This window comes from Mus musculus, chromosome 11, assembly GCF_000001635.26.
Source record: "Mus musculus strain C57BL/6J chromosome 11, GRCm38.p6 C57BL/6J".
Lineage (NCBI taxonomy): Eukaryota > Metazoa > Chordata > Mammalia > Rodentia > Muridae > Mus > Mus musculus.
This window is the reverse complement of record NC_000077.6, coordinates 3,447,206-3,452,208: the sequence shown is the minus strand read 5'-3', so window position 1 is coordinate 3,452,208 and position 5,003 is coordinate 3,447,206. Positions and strand designations below refer to the sequence as shown.

Genomic DNA, 5,003 nt, shown 5'->3' with positions numbered 1-5,003 from the left:
GTAGGTGACGAGCTGGGACGGCGGGCCCGGGAGGCATGGGACCCCCTTCCCAGGCTCAGGGATCTGAAGCCAAGGGCCAGGAGTCATCCAGTCTGGCTCTGTCCAGGTCCCAGAAGGAAGGTCAGACTGGCATCCGTGGGTACAGATTGGGCAAACTAAGGCCCCAGAAAAGGGAAAGAAGGGTGCGCACAAGCTCCCCTTCCAGACGGGGCTCGTCCTGACTCCCGTAGCCTCGGGGGCGGGACCGCCTCTCTCGTGGGTGGCGATTTGGTGGAGTGGAAAGATGAGGAATGCGGTGAACAGATTTGGGGTGAAGCGTAGGAGACCTGGACTTGAGTTCGCTGCCTGCAGCTCACTGTGCGTTCGAGGCCAAGTCTTTGACCTCCCTGAACCTAGTTCCCACAGCTGTACAACCGGGCACAGCTGTCTCAAAAGCGTGGGCCTCCACAGCACCTGCTCCGAAACCCTCCGGGATGCCGGCTCTCCAGCCCTGGGCTTTTCCCACAGCTTGTTTCGAATCTGGGTCTGGATCCTAGGAAACCTTATTTTGAACGTTCTCCTCTGGAGTCCTACTCGTGTTTGAAGCCTGCTCATCCGAAGTGCGGTCCCGCTGTGAATGCGGTACTCGATTCGAGGCAGCTGGAGCCGGCTCGATTCTATGAAACTTCTAGCTTAGGAAAGAACGCCGGAGGAGAATAACTAACTATCTTTAAAAGCTGGCGCGGGGTGGGGGTGGGGGTTGGGTGGGGGAGTTATGGCAAAGAGGCCTCCTGCTTGATCTTTGTAGCTGAAAGAGGTACAGCTACGATTAATAGGTAGGTTCTAGGGGGAAGACACATGTGTACTTACTATTAAGAATTTAACGGAAGAATTATCAGAGGTGACGACTGATGGGGATTGACTGTCTCCTTGGGAAAGGAAGTATACAGGAGGCGGCCCTTTCCAATTTAAAAGGCTCGTATTAGTATTTATTGTGACTCTTACCTCTCCACTGATAACTCTGTCTTCAGAGTGTATGTGATACTTCTTTTGTGGTCTGAGACAGGGTCTCAGGGATCTCAGGCTGTCCTCAAGCTCCTTTTGTAGTTGGCCTTGAACCCGGATCCTGCTGTTTCAGTCTTAAAGAGTGCCAGGATCACTCGTTACTTAGTACCATTATGCCTACAGAATGTGACATTTCTTTGTCTTCCCTTCTGGACTCTCCTCCCTAGTTTATATCTCCTATCAATAAGGCCAGCACACTTGATCTTATGTAATCTTTTACTGGTTGTCACATTTGTCATCCTTCTTTTCATCATCCTTTTTGGAATGATCCATTATCTGATAAAAATTATCCAAAGTATATGTTGTATTAATAAACAGGAAATAAAAATTAATTAACTAAAATTAATACATTGGTCAGTTAGTAATTTTTGTTTTACATTTAAGTTTTTAAAATTTATTTTAAGTCGGGGTCTCACTCTGACATTCAGCTCAGGCTGAGAACAATTTAGAAAGTCAGTCTCTGTCTGTCTTATCTGTGTCTCTCTGTCTTTTTCTCTGTCTATCTCTGCTCTCTTCCTCTCTGCCTCCATCCCTCTCTTCCTTTTCCAGAGTATTATTATGTAGCCCAGGGTGACTTCAAACTGGTCCCCCTGCCTTAGCCTCCCAAATGCTGGGATTGCTTGTTTTGCCCAAGGCTTTGCTTGCCAGTGGGCTCTGATTACAGAATGGAAGGCCAATTCAGTTGTTTGGGTCAGTCTTCTCTCTGGTTTATAAACTGAACTTTAATTCTTTGTCTAGCAGTGTGTGTATAGGTGTGAGAGTGTCTGCAGTTTTTAAGCTAGCTTTCTGGATGCCCAGCACATATGACCAATTCTTTTATGGTCCTGACTTGCATACCTATAGCTTTGTAATCTAACTTTAGATTTCCTTATTTTGCACTTTACCAGACACTAAGTAGATAACTTTTCCATCTCCCATTAGAGTACTTAAGAATGCTTATGTTGTCTGGAGAAGCAAAGATTCCATATTATGACCCAATTCTGCTGACACTTCCTCCACAAAACAAAAGGTTGGGGTTGAACCAAAAGTTCCTGCCTGTTTTCCTGTTGTTTATGTTTCTCAAGATTAAAAAAAAAAAACAGTTGTGAAATGGTCATTCAGTTGTTACCTAACATTCGAGATGGTTTGGCCTTAGACTCTATTGTCATCTCGGTGGTAAGGAAAATGCTCTTAATTTGTTGGATTTTTAAAAACTTACTAATTTGGGGGTTTCTTTTAAAGGGATACTTGATTGATGTAAATGTGTTCTGCTGGCCTGTGAAAAATAAATTTGATGGTAAAAATAAGTTTAGGAAAAGCTACTGGCCGTTACCCTTTCTTTTTGTTGTTGTTGTTGTTTTCCAAGACAGGGTTTCTCTGTGTAGCCCTGACTGTCCTGGAACTCACTCTGTAGACCAGGCTGGCCTCGAACTCAGAAATCACCTGCCTCTGCCTCCCGAGTGCTGGAATTAAAGGCGTGTGCCACCACGCCCGGCACCATTACCCTTTCTTAGTGTTGTAATGCAAGTTAGAGTTCTCACAATAAAAATTCAGGCTTTATAGTAAGCTGGCATAATGTTTTGCTTGCTTGGTGTTACCAAACTTATTTGGTATAAAACCTCTTTTTTTTTTTTTTTTTTTTTTAAATCCTTAACACAGGGCCTTTCTCTGTAGTGTCCAGGGTGGCTTTAAACTTTCTCTCCTGCCCCAGCCTTCCGTACTGGGATTACTGTGCTCCTGCTCAGGGTTATTTTTATGTTTTGTTGTGTTTTGCTTTGCTTTGTTTCGTGTGTGTGTGTGTGTGTGTGTGTGTGTGTGTGTGTGTTCCAGGCCGAGTTTCTCTATGTAACAGCCCTTGCTGTTCTGGAACTCTTTGTAGACCAGACTAGCCTCAAACCCATCAAGATCTGTTTATCTCTGTCTCACCAACACCAGGATAAAAAGCATATGCTCTGTAGTTTTAATTGAAAAACAAATTGGCAAATTCTGATCCGAAACTTAGGCTTGTAGGCCAAATCTACCCCATGGCTGTTTTTTTGCATAGCCTCAGAGCTAAGAATCACAGCACACACCCCCAACTCCTATCCCCCCACACCCCTACCTCATTCCCACTCCCCATCCAGGCTGATCTCAAATTTGTGGTTATCCTCTTGTCCAAGTGCTAAGATTACAGGCATATATCATGCTTGTCTGGCTTTAAATTTCTTGTGTTTGAAGGAGGCTGTGTATGTGTGTACAGGCATTTGTTTGCTTTCTGATTTATTTACTTATTTGCTTTTTTATTTTGAGCCAGAGTCGCTCGTTGAGCCCAGCGAGGCTGGCCGGCCAGCAAGCTCCCAGGATCTATCTGTCTCTTCTCCCAGTCCTCAGTGCTAAGGTTACAGATATGTGCTGCAGGGCCCAACATTTACCTGTGTGCTGGGAATCTGAACTCAGATCTAAAACTTGTGCCGTACCACAGCACTTACCATTGAGCCATCTTCCCATCCTGGCTTCACATTTCTAAATGGAGATCTAAATCTAAATATTAATCCCAAACCGGCAGTAGTGGCCCATGCCTTTAATCTCAGCACTTGGGAGGCAGAGGCAGGTGGATTTCTAGAGGCCAGTCTGATCTTTTGAGTTTCAGGGCAGCCAGAACTACATAGTGAAACCCTGTTTCAAAATCTCAAAACCAACCAACCAACCAAAACATACATACATACATATATATATGTGTGCATGTACCCTCTCATGTTTTTGATATACATTTCCCTCAAGACTGACAGTATTGAGCATATTTTCATGCTTGCCATCATCTGAACATCTTGTAAGTTTTGTACATTTTATTGTTTGTTTTTGTTTGTGTATATCCATGTGGCACAGTGCAGGTGTGGAGGTCGGAAGATAACTTGTAGAATCAGTTCTCTCCTGACATTTGGGTTTATGAGGATTGAACTCAAGTTGTGAGGCATGACAGCAAGCACCGTTAGCTGCTAAGCTGTCTCTCGGACCTGCTCATCTGTATATCTGTGTGAGAGAATATTCATGCAGTTCCTGTTCTCATTCTGTAATTGGGCTATTTATCCACAGCTATAGATGGGGTCCCTGAGATCCCTAGAAGTAACTCGGAATGAGCTGAACGGCACAATGGGACATGCCAGCAACTTTCTTAGCTCCATGAAACTGGATTTAGACATGCTAAAGCACACAATAATGTGTCCACTTTAGACTGCTGATCATTTAGAGTTAGCATAACCCCAACCACTGCTAATGTGAGCAGCCATGTTCCTGCAAAAGGGGTACTACTTGTGCCCCGAAAACAGTATCATCGAAGATGTGGTTAGAGCGTGTGGAGATCTTTGTGTCTGGGAGAACTTGTTGCTTGTCTGTCATGGGCAGAGAAGAGAGGGTGCTTGGCATTGTAGAGTATTTTGGGTGAGTGTAGGCTCAGGGTTACAGAACTGCTGGCTCACCGTGCTGCTTCTGACTGCCTCTGACCTTAACCACAACATCTTAAATTCCCCCACCCCCACCCCCACACCCCGAGACAGAGTTTGTTTGTGTAGCCTTAGCTGTTCCTAGAACTAGGAACAGCTTGTGTAGACCAGGCTGGCCTTGAACTCAGAGAGATCCACCTGCCTCTGCCTCCCAAGTACTGGGATTAAAGGCACGTGCCACCACTGTCCAGCTGCACCATTTTGAATATTAAAACAAATACCCCAGTCTTTTAAATTGTTAAAGATTACTTTCTTTGGAAAATTTAGAAAAGTATCCCTCTTACCCACCCTGTTATCTCTGTATTAACACAAGAGAACCTTTGATATAGTTGTTCTTAATTCCTTGTTTCTTGTCAGTGGGTACAGGGCAGGTGTGTGTGTATGTGTGTGTGTGTATCTGTCTGTGAGAGACAAAGTGTGCATGCCAAGTGTGCATGTGGAGATCAGAGGACAACCTGTGTCAGTTCTCTCCTTGATACCTTGCTTGTTTCCCACTATCTA

General features: G+C 44.6%; 1 protein-coding gene across 5 annotated transcripts in view; it reads left to right on the top strand.

Moving 5' to 3' along the window:
• Positions 1-5,003, top strand: part of Rnf185 (ring finger protein 185) — a 36,984-nt gene that overhangs the window by 748 nt on the left and 31,233 nt on the right. The gene's annotated exons all lie outside the window — the stretch shown is intronic.